The following is a 12,837-nucleotide window of genomic DNA, read 5'->3' as shown; positions in this document are numbered from 1 at the left end:
GTCAATCTTATATCTTTCCTTATTAACTTCATCAAGTAAATGAGATAATCGTGAAATTAAAAAGCCCTGAGGTGGTAAAAAAGGGTAAAACGAAAAATAAAGTATCCGTGAAAATAAGTTGGTTTACAGTACCATAGCTAGGATAGGTGGATCTAGGGGGCCACTGCCTTGATAAATGCTTCTGTGTTTGTGTTATGTGCAGTTGAGTACAAATTTTATAGGTGTTTTCCACATTACATTTCATTCGTAAAATTACTGAGTTGGGGAAAGGACTAATATTGAGCATAATTACAATAATCCAAGAAGTGTTATAATTTGTTTTCTTACTTACAAATAAATTATAAACTATAAAGAATAAAATCATATTTTTATTTTTCGGAAAGTTCTTTTCATAAAATGAAAAATTACTACATACTATTAAAATGTTCCAATTTCCATTTATAGAGTCTTATGTACAGTAAAAATAACAAAACATGCATAATTATTGTTTATTTTCTCAGGCTTTTGTGTGCCTCTTAAACGAGGCTGCAGTATTTTTTTCTTTGAATTTCCATCCAATCCATTAGTGATGTTATACCTTTATAACTAGATGAAAAACTTGACAATGATCAAATTTTCCTGGTGAAAATGATTTGTTTCCAAATTGGAGAAAATGCTTTAAACCTTTTTAATGAATATGTCAAATAACTGAAATATCCTGAGGTTAGAAGAGCTGAAATTATTCAGACATTTAATTTCATATCAGAGCTTGAAATTATTTTTATGAGAATTCGACAAGTTTAAGTAGTTCCTTCAAATACCAAAGGGACGGATTTGTCTCTTGTGAAATATCATCTTCTTTTCTAAAGTTATAATGCACACCAAACTCTTAATAGTATTAAATGTGATACTTCAACTACATACTAGGGCTGGTGATGTTATATGGAACAATCTATATATTGCATGAAAGTTCAAACCAGCTGAAATTAAAGGGAGGTAACAACACCAGCCAAAAAAGGGGAGGTAACAAAAATAAATTTTACTATCTCTACATAAGAATATATATATATATAAATCTAAAGAACTAAGAAAAATACTAATTTCTTTTAAAAATTTAAAGATAAAATATGTATTTGGAAGAATTCAATCCTATATCAAATAAATATATAATTTGAAGTCTTACATTTTTAAAAACAAACTTAATCAACTTTCATTTCACAGTTATTTAGTTTTTCCTATTTTACCAAAATGTAATATATTTCTTGAATTAGGAGTCATTAGGTTATAAAAATTTAGAGAATAAAATAAGTTTAAAATACAGACAAAAGAACAATGATTAAATGCATACAAATGTATAGCATCAATGCAATGTTATGAAACCATGATTACATTGGAAGAGAAAATTGGACAACAATCTATTTTTTATAGACAAGGAATGATTATGGTAATGGAATATATTGTATTAATAACCTAATTTCTAACGACTACAATCTCTTACTTTAAACTAAAATTGTCGGCTATTGTCCAATCTGGAGATTCAAACTTTAAAAAAAATAATTATTCAATGTCCATTTCATTTTACACAAAATAATGATTAACCATAAAAGACTTGCATTGAATTGGATATATGAAAACTGAATATATGATTTTAATGTACAAAATCCCGAGTTTTATGGAATATAACTATATATAAAATTACAAAATTGCACAATGAGCAAAAATAAGCATTTCTACTATATTACTACTATCTGATTCATATCTTAGTGTACAGATTTGACAGTTGAAAACTTATTCAGACTATTAATTTAATTGGTTTCTTTATTTATGAAATCTATAATGGGACACTCAATGAATCAGGAATATCATTTTGTACCATCCTCTGACAATGAAGATAAAAAAAAAATTGACATTGAATATTTTTCTCAGAATAATTACACATGTATGTAATTTACTGATTTGCTGATTTGCATATAGAAAGATTTTTTGGTCTTTTATTTCATAAACTTTTTTGAAAAGGGAGACAATAATATATCTATCCTGTACACTTCAATTCTTGGTAAAAAAAAAAAGTATCAAATCTCCTTTCGTTGTGTCTTGCATTGAGATTCTAATGTCAGTTTTTTCAAATTTTCAGCTGTTTTCAAAATGTGTCTTCTTTCTTTTATCACAAAAAAATCCTATAGAATCATGGGAAATTCCATCTCATGTGTAACTACAAAATAATTCCAACAAATGGAATGTGGAATTACCCATGATTCCATAGTCAAGTGTCATTTCCTGTTTATTTCATGGCTGTTAATGGTTCCTCAACATCACGTGGGGTGTTCCTGTATGGCTTGTGTTTGTAATAGTTGTATGAGATGCAGAGAATGACGAGGAAAACACAGGCTAGACACAGACCAACAACAACTCCGATGATGACCGTCTGCTGTCTTTCAGCTGCTACATCAGGGTGCTTGTAATTGGATTCTATAAAAAGAAAATAAGAAAACTGTTACATTTGTATGTACAATAAAGTAACATATTTGAGCAGTCAAATTGCATTGACTGTATATTTATATGTGATATACAGTCCCTGACCGTATATCATAGTGTTTAAGACGTTGACAATGTTTTTCTGTACAGTTTTGTTTATGACGTCAATAAAACATACAGATTCGCGGCAATTTTACGTTGTTCGCTCACAATTAAAGAATGACGGTTTTACACTAAATACTTCATTTTGAACAGTTATGAGAGTTGCAGTATATAAAGAATAACCATACATTGTCTCAAAATATCAATCTGTTATTTGAACTCGGCTCGAAACAGGTAAAAATACATGGCACAGCCTTGCTTTCTACCTGTTTCTAAGCCTTGTACAAATAACATTGATATTTCGAGACAATGTATGGTTTTTCTTTATGTAATCATAGGAATGTCTTGAAGGCTATGCTTTTTTAAACATCACATGTGTTGCTTGATATTAGGCTAGTCCAACTTCTCTTTTGTGATTTAATGAAAAGAAGACCACCATGATGGATGAGTACAGATGAGAGAAAAGACCATGAGAGGATAATGAATATGTGCATGATCTTATCAGGGCCTCTTATAGCTGACTATGCAGTATGGGCTTTGCTCATTGTTGAAGGCCGTACAGTGACCCATAGTTGTTAATGTCTGTGTCATTTTGGTCTTTTGTGGATAGTTGTCTCATTAACAATCATACCACATCTTCTTTTATATATGATGTCTTAAATTCATACAATTTTCAACATGAATATTCCTTGATTTTTTTTTATATTACTTATTACATCAGTAAGCTTGTAATGGTGATAGATAATTGAATCTTTACATAAAAAACTACTACGAATAGGTGAGTGTCAAACCTACATACAAATAAACATTTTGTATTTTGAAGACATGGTAAAAAAAAATCTATAAAACATTTTAAAATGAGATCTGTTTAAATCAAATTAAAATATTTCAAAAAGGTTAGCTATATAAATGAGAGATACTCAAATGGATGCATCCAGGTTTTTTAAATAAACAGTTTAACTGCATGTAGTATGAATCATTATGAGTATACTAAACTATTCTTTTCTTTAAAAAAAATCAATAATTATCTATTATTACAAGCATAAGTCCATTAATTATACATCCTTTTCAACTTCTGACAATAGGTGTGTCTTGGGAAAAGCATGAATCAATATTTTACAAGTTAATAGTAAACAGGAACTTTTTCCACAATTGCTGGGAAATATTAAAGAACTGTGTTTGGATTTCATTGTAGTATGATTTACTAGAAGTATAAAGTAAGTGAAAGTAAATAATTGTATTTATAAGATTTTTTAATGCTGCTGTAAACTTTAAACAGTTGATCCCTTTTCTCATCTTTACTCAAATATAATGATTAATCATGTAAAAACAGGTCATTAAATAAATAGTAAATATTTCATTCAGTCAATGGGAGATAACTCTTGTGTTCTTTTTGTAACACATAAAAGATTGACTGAGATATAAAGACATGCAGCCTTCAGAGTGCAGAAAATGATGCACTCAATAGTCTGATATTTTAAACTATAGTCAAAATGTTCTAAAAAAGTGTGGAATGGTCAGAACTTGTGTATTCAAAATTACTGTAATCTGTAAATTAAGGTTTTGGCACTGGTCATATCTTTGTTCCATTTAGTCACTAATAATTACTGAATTAAATTTTAACACTGTCACATTGTCAAAATTTAATGCAGAAATGTTTGTTTCAAAGGTTTAGAAATAAGATCCAGATGTAAACAAAATTTATGAAATAATATAATATTTTATTGTTATAAGATTTAATATATAAATAGTTATTAAAGTTATATAAAACAAAAAATAACATTTCATATAATTTTGAAGGGTCCTTAAGTCCAACTGTTGTCCTGTTGGCATTTTTCTTTAATGCACAAATGTTTCATAGCAAGCTGACAAAGTGGAGAAAAAAATAATTACAATGAAAGTGTGATACATGATTCAAGATTTTCAAGATTTATTGATAACGCTCAGACACATAAATGTGTAACATGAGGTCAAAGTATAATACATAAACAATTGAATGACGAAATGAGCATGCAGTACTATCTAAACACATAGAAATACAATAAAAATGGTAAATATTTTAGAAAAACAAGCAATTTTCTTAATAAAAAATGACAATCGTTTGTAGACCTCCATATTACATATGGACAATAATCCTTCCATTTTAATATATTGAGGATTAATAGTATAATATTTAGGTAAGTATTTGTTTCTATAATTAACAATAGAATCATGTTGACATACAAATAAAACATGAAATTCATCACCAATAAATTTATGACATAAAGTACATATTCTCTCTGGTCTAGGTATATTATGATATATATAAAATGTTTGTCAGCATGGGAGGTAACTCTGCTTTGTTTGTAACTGGTTTAAAAAAGAGATCATAACTCACCAAGCTTTTCTCCCTCACAATATATTGCTGGAATGATGGTTGACAGAATAAATACCAAACAGCTCTCTAATGAAATCATCTTGACAAGAAGTTTTCTGTGTAAATCTGAAAATCAATTAAGTCCAGGTTAAATATATCTAAATAATACGGATTACCTATACAAGTATGTAACCTAAATGAGCTATTTCAAAATAATACATTTAAATGAGTTATTTCAAAATAATACATTTAAATGAGTTATTTCAAAATAATACCAATATGAATAATTTCAAAATAAAACCTAAATGAGAGGTAAATGCCAAAAGGATAACTAAGGGTTCTCACTAAGTATTTCTGAAGGCCAAGGACTCATCATTTTGGCCATGGTGAGTCCAACACAGTAAGGAAAGATATTGTATTGCAATACAAAAATTAAGTGTTTGCCCATAAAATATTCAATAGGGGAATAAATTTAAAATAAACTTTTAAAATATTAGATTTAATATTGCATGACAATAGAAATGCAAATACATTTGACAGTGAGTACGTATTACTTTATATTAATACATGTATATATTTAATTTTTTTTAATTTTCTCTCTTTTAAGCATTGTATATGTTTTTTAATTTGTTGAAGTTCTAGACCATTTCAGAAGTGAAGTCTGAACGACAATATCATAAACTCATTTAACATTAAACGCCTTTAAACTTCATGTCAGTGCAATGCTGGTGCTTTGTTATTTTCGATTTTGTTTGTGTTGTTTTCATAACTTTTGTATATCATGTAATAAATGTAGACTGTGTGTAAATATTTAGTTATTCAAATTTTCAATCAATATGTAATTATATATAAAGCCCAATAGATCTTGTGTTAATGTAGTTTGATCAATATCAGCTTTAAATAAAACTTTAAACATTGTTGAATTTACAAGAAATATTGCCTATGCAAAATAACTTGTAGTCATAAGATGATATTGACTTGTCATACATGTTTAGAATAAGGATAAAGCTTTGAACATGTTGTTTTAGACCAACCCACTGAATCTGATCTTTAACATGCTATTTCACAAAGTAACAGTCTGTAGGAAAACATGGACACATAATTCTAACTCGCTAGTGAGTATACAAGACCCTCCAACACTTGAAACCAACATGTGCTGACAAGACCATGTTGATTTTTTTTGGTTTCAAGGTGAGAATCTTTTTTATTGCAGTTTGTTCCCACAAATGGTTAAACATGGTAAAAAGAAGCTGATTTCTTCCTATATGTAACATTGGTGAAAACATTTCATTATTTTCTTCTAGGTGAGGATTGACAGTATGGTACTTTCAGGTCATGGAAATTACAACCCAAAATATAAAAAATTATAGGCATGTGACTTTCAGTGCCTATATACATTGTACATGTGCATGTAGTGCATATGCAGTATATATTTTCATATGATGTTAATATGAAATATTAATTTTATTCCAAACATGTAATGATTATGTAACAAGACTGAAAAACTTCCTTTGTTATGCATATTTTCTAGAATTAACATTTGTTAATTAATATACAGGTAATCTGATGACAAAACATATATATGACTCTGACTTTCACCTGTGTTACATGTCAACTTATTTATGCAAATTAAAATGTCAATAAACTGAAATCTGGGATTGAGAGAGTGGCACTAAATCTCAAAAGTGGCAAGTTGTGCCACTGACTTTCTATCTTAGGTTCCATTTATGCTGAATCCTAATGATAAACTTTTACATTTGTTAACATGTGAGGCAGTTAAGTCTTGTTTTTTCAAATTTCGTTCAGGCCAGACAAATATTGAACTTCTAATAATAGATTTCACAAGTCAATGTCAGGTTTTATTTGAGGTGAACAATACAACGAGTTTAATTTATATACCTGGTATAAAATAATGAAATTTTGTTTTTAAAGTATCTTCAACATTTCATGATTTACTGTCACAACAGTAAGTGAGCATTGATGTATATTTTTTTACGGTTTGTTTATGGCATTATTAGAACCAATGCATACTGTTGACAGAGCACTAGAAACATCATATAACCTAATGTTACTAAGATCCACCTCAAGGGCGGATCCAGCCATCTTAAAAAAGGGGGGGGGTCCCAACCAAGTACAAAGGGGGGTTCCAACTATATGTCCCCATTCAAATGCACTGATCGGCCAAACAAAAGGAGGCGGGGTTCAACCCCCGGAACTCCCTCCCCTCTGGATCCGCCACTGCACCTCACAAAGCAGGAACAATACAGGTATACATTTAACACCTTGAATTATCTAGTGACAACCTTTTGATATTTGGGAACTGAGGCAGGAGGATTTTTTGCAGATTGACCATTCATTGTCATCTGTTGGTACATGTACATGTACACATGATTATTTTGTTCCACAACTTTTCTGGTTCATTTGCCCTTTTCAACATGATTTCTTGCATTTCTTTGTTGCAGAACATTTTTTATCCAATCTTAGGTCCATGATATATTATTATTTATATTCAGCGCTTATCAGGCTAATCATTTTCAAATTTCTCATTGACCCCCACCAGAAAATCAAATTATTGACCATTATGATGTTACTGAAAGTGCGAGGGCTGTTTAACCAGTCAAGGTCGTTTTAAACTCCCATCTGACATCATTAAAAAGACAATTTTTTGCCATCAACAGTCTGTACCACACATATTTCAGATTGCCTTCCCAGACCCAGTAGATTTAATACCATACATGCTGTATTTTGGCCTGCAGTAGAAATTCTTTCACATCATTCAGACTTTTTACAATCTTGGGACGGTGGGCCTTTGGGAAAAGCTGGATTGAAGACCCCAGGAGTTAGAACTGAAGTTTTATTAATAAATTTTAAACACAATGGTTTAAAGTACTGCTGTTTTATAAACCATGGGACAGCCCTTATCTGACAGTCCAGTTGTATAATCTGATAATGTACACCTGTAATATTTGCTTCTGGGGCGGATCTTGGACTTGCCTCTTAAACAGCAGCAGAATCCAGGAAGTGCTAGAAAATGATATAGATACTCAATACATTTAATGCATTGGAATGTGTATTCAGGAACTAAATTTGTCATGTAATAAAATCATGACATTGAAATTCATTGGTGACAATGTGGACAATGTTAGAACTATGTCTTGATATCACACATTATTTTAAAGAAACATGGCGCATCAATTTAGTGTGTATATTTTAAAATACTTTATCGGGTGGCACAAACAAAATCTGGACACGTGTAGACCTAAAGATAGGAAAATAACAAGACTCCCCCTTTTTTCAAAACCGTTTCCCACGTTCAATCAAATTATGTAACAGAAAACTTGAACATTTCCTTTCAGGCGATAATTGTGAACTGTACATGGTGTCACGCTTTTATATGCTTTGTGATAACCAATGTAAATGCGTAACGACATTTTTACAAGTATTTTGACTTTGGTTTGACCTAATAAGTACGTCTAGAGGTCAAATCTAACATCCAAACTTAGAATTTTCCGTGTCGTTATGCGTTACTCACCTTGATTTTAAACAATGAATTATTAGCAGGTTAATTATGGTTATCAATATAAAATATATATACCTGAAGATTATATCAACGCGTCAGTATAGCTATAGGTAAACGCCACACACTGTTCACTGCTTGCGGATTTACACACCAATTTGTGTACTCGTATTACAGACGTATTACAAATACCATTGAGGCACCCGAGGGTTTAACAAATCTTTAAACGGATTAGATAATGAAAAGAAAAAACAAGGAACCAGTTGGTGTAACTTTAAGGCAAAAGAAATAATGAAATTCTATTATTTCAAAACAATAGACAATTTAATATATAAATATGTGCATTCCCGTTCGTTTACCCTGTATTATTACCCATTCTTTCATTATCACAAAATTTTAATGTATTTTTTAAGATTATAAAGATGACATTAATCCTTTAAAGGAAAGATTAAAACATAAATATAACTCTAATTAACGATGATCTGTATAGATAATACACACTAGGGCTTATATGGCGTTTTTTTTAAATATGAAATGTAAAAAAACGTTTTCAAATAATAAAAAAAATCACAAACAGACAAATTAAAGTCTGAGATTAAAGTACTAATTCTAGAAATATTTAACTTAAAAAGGGGAATATGTTTTTTGTCTAGAACATTTTTTTTCCGTGCAAACGGATTGACATTTTTTTTGTTAAATCCACATCTTTTATTTATTTTTTAATTTAACACCATAAGGTATGGGAAAATCTTGATTCAGAATAACTTTGTTGTCATCTGCTTGAACACATTTTTTTTTTTATCAAATTGGCTGGGAATAGATGATACTATTTTTTAGAGAGAAAAAAACACAACCCCGCCTATTTTTGAAGTTAAACTGTTAAATGATAATAGAGAAACGCAACAATCAAAAAGCAAAAATATCTCTGATACTGCACCAAAGTTAAAAGCATTTTATTTTAAATATTTTATGGCTAAAATAATGTCATAAACATATATATGTCAAAGAGCTAAAGACTATATAAAGCTCTCGAACTTTTATTAGCAATAAATAATACTTGTTTTTTTTTTATTATAATTATCCCGAGAAACATTTTCTAGATCTTCCTCGCTAACACGACTAGTTAGGATTGAGACCACGTTCAATTTATTTTCAATGCAGAAGCCCAGATAAGATTTCCTCCTAAGAAGCTTAAGTTGTGTATTACTTTAAAGGGAAAATTCACGATTTTTCACTAATGGTTTAAATATGTTCATTATGACATAATATATATATTCACAAAGTTTTATTGCTATATGTGCAGTAATAAAGGAGAAATCCAATATTTAATGAAAAAATATTAACTACTTCCTGTAGGTCGTGACGTTTTCTCCTGGTTTTTGCATGCCGGGATTTAATATACAATCATTAAAAGTCTTGGTTTTTAATCATATTTTAACGTAATCGTAAGCGCGCCGATGACTTACGCTTTATCTAAATAACCATCCGATAATAAGAAGATAAAACGCACAGACGTTCAATTGTACATATTCATGAGATAAATTTTCTATGTTAAACGTATATATTCGAATTATTTTTGTAGACAACACAAAAATTTATAAATTTATTTTTAATTAATATATTTTCGGACTGATAAGGTGAACAAAGTAAAGTACAATAATCTGTAAAGACAATATGTTGGTGTACTCTTATTGACCTTTTACTATCTCTGCTATGACTTGGTTGATACGATGTGTGTATTCACGGTTCTGTGGCAATACTTGTAGATGGCTTGTTGAAAGGTAAATTGTTATTTGCACTTCGGTATTTAACCACGCCTCTCGGGCACATCTTGCCAGGTGTGACTGTCTATTCGGATCAGTGAATTATAAGACAAGGGAGCATTCAATATACATATTTCAAATATATATTCAAGTTGGTGACAAATAAAAATTGATCGCCGTGGAATTATTTAATTATGTTTGGTGCTATTATTTATTTTAATTCAAATAAGTTAATTTACTAAGAAATACACAATTTTCGGTTAAAGACGGGAAACTTAAATCATATGTCCGATTGAAATGATTTACACCTTTTGTCCTTGATTGATGTCTAATAAAAAGGAGAACTTAAAAATTATAAATAGCTTTACCAAAGTATTTTTATTTTTTTTAATTAGGCAAATAAATGAATAAGAACACTTAGATTTAGACTTTTTAAAAGCCACGTATAAATTAATAACTGGAACTCACTAAAGATAACTCTACCGAAGCGGAATATAATATGAACGAATAAAGAAAAAATATTTTTCTACTTGAGAAGTTTTTAAAAATTGACAGCAAATTTAAGGTCTTCTTGGAATGGAATCGAAAAATTACGAATAGATATTCTTTATCAAGTGTGAAAAACGTCAACCAAATTTAATCATTATCGGGGACGTCCTTATTAAAATAGTCTTCGTCTCACAACGTATAATACTTAATAACTATTTGACCAAAGATGTTTAAAAACAAAAGACAACGAATTTAATGTCATCTTTCCCTATTTTTGAATGTAATTATAAGTCTGTTCAACTGGCAAGAATACCCCTAAAGCGGACAAATATCTGAAAAGCAGTTTATTCTTTAAATTTGCTGTCATTGAATATCAAGAAAGAAAATAAATCCCGAAAATGATTTGAAACTTTAATACTCAAAAGCTTTCCTAGAAAATATTCACATCCCTCGGGGATTATTAGTGTACGTCCAGTTGCATATGTCGGAACAATTGTGGTGATGACGAATTTCTTTCTTTATTCGAGAACAATCTAATTGATATATAAATCTGTGATTTTACTATGTTCATAACTTCGATGAACCAAAGCAAGTTATAGATCGACCTGTATTTAAATCAAATTAGTCCTCTTCTTCTTCTTCTTTTGGTATACAATAGTCTATCGAATTGGATGATTACATACTGTTAGTATACGCAAGGATATGCATAGTTAGTATACGTGGACTAGTCTATTTACAAAACTTTTACCCCAATTTGCACAAAATGTATGTTTCTTTCTTATGTTCAATGTATACATGTACATATTTTAAATTGCACAGTAGTTCCGTAACTTTCTATCCGGGCGTATAAATGATACGTCGACAAGTGCGCACATTTTTTTAATCAACATTTCTGGAATGATCCAACGAATGTAGGACAGAAAGTCACAGGACAAAAAGTCACAGACAAAAAGTCACGGACAAAAAGTCACAGGACAAAAAGTCACAATTCAGTTTTTAGAGTATTTTTCTTTAAATAAGAAAAAATAGTTTTAAAAACAAAGTTTTTGTTTTTTTCTTGAACTCTTATATATAAAGCAACTTTGTAATTAAAATTTATTCAATAAATATCAATGATGAACAAATAATTGTTCTGAAAACAAAATGTCAAAGTGACTTTGTACTTAAATGGCTTCATGGTGCCAAGAAATGTCCCCTTTGCATGATTAAAATTTGATAACTTTTCATTTAACAAAGCTTATGAACAATGTCCTACACTGAAAAATAAATAGATGTAATAAAAAGAAAATATTTCAAGATCTTTCTCTTATATATTCAAACAATTGTCAAAAAAATAATTGTGACTTTTTGTCCTGTGACTTTTCGTCCTATCAAATTTGTAACTTTATGTCCTGTGACTTTTTGTCCTGTGACTTTCTGTCCGTTTACCGATCCAACTATGTCCTTTACTATTGACAACGAGTAAATATTACATTTTCCCAGAGACATATAATACAATTATATGTCTCTGATTTTCCCAAATTTACCCTTGGAAAAAATACGTATATTTGTATATATCTTCAATTTTTTTTTTTTTTTTTTTTGTATCATTTTTTTTTTATAAATAATATTCTTTACACCAGAAATTTTATTTATAAACAAGCGTATGAGTTAAGTAATGACTAGTATATTATATCACTTTCGGACACGCAAGACAGAGATGTATATTATACATGCACCTGATAGTTCAGACATAAGTTATCGGCCGTGTACACTGATCAATACCTACAGAAGTGAAACGATGCATGAACTTGCAAGCCCGACAGGAAATCACTTGAATACCTGGACGTGTCACCTTACACCCCTCACAATACCTTTGGGAGTAATACCTTAAGCCATGCGGGTGATCAGTGGAGCGAAGATCCTTGTTTATTTGAATAAAGTATATTACTTTAAAGAATTATGAACGAATTAGATTTTCGAAAACAATTTTCACGGAACACTTATTTATGATTTGAACTTTGACTTTTTAACTGATTCCAATATAAACAGTTTAAAAATAACAGACTATATGGTTATTAAACAAATAAGAACATTGTCCGTATCAAGTAAGTTAGTCAGATAAAACAACCGTACGATTGACAAGATATCGACACGTAATTAAGACTACATCGGTT

At 29.8% G+C, this 12,837-nt stretch overlaps 1 long non-coding RNA gene across 1 annotated transcript; it reads right to left on the bottom strand.

Annotated features, from left to right (window-relative positions):
- Window positions 1-355: 355 nt before the first annotated feature.
- LOC134693271 (uncharacterized) lies at window positions 356-8,783 on the bottom strand. The gene is made up of 3 exons (XR_010102380.1): window positions 8,508-8,783; window positions 4,934-5,038; window positions 356-2,448 (listed from the first exon to the last, which is right to left on the bottom strand). It is a non-coding gene; the product is annotated as an uncharacterized LOC134693271 (long non-coding RNA).
- Window positions 8,784-12,837: the final 4,054 nt, after the last annotated feature.

Source organism: Mytilus trossulus, chromosome 12, assembly GCF_036588685.1.
Source record: "Mytilus trossulus isolate FHL-02 chromosome 12, PNRI_Mtr1.1.1.hap1, whole genome shotgun sequence".
Classification (NCBI taxonomy): domain Eukaryota; kingdom Metazoa; phylum Mollusca; class Bivalvia; order Mytilida; family Mytilidae; genus Mytilus; species Mytilus trossulus.
This window is presented reverse-complemented; position numbering and strand designations above follow the sequence as displayed.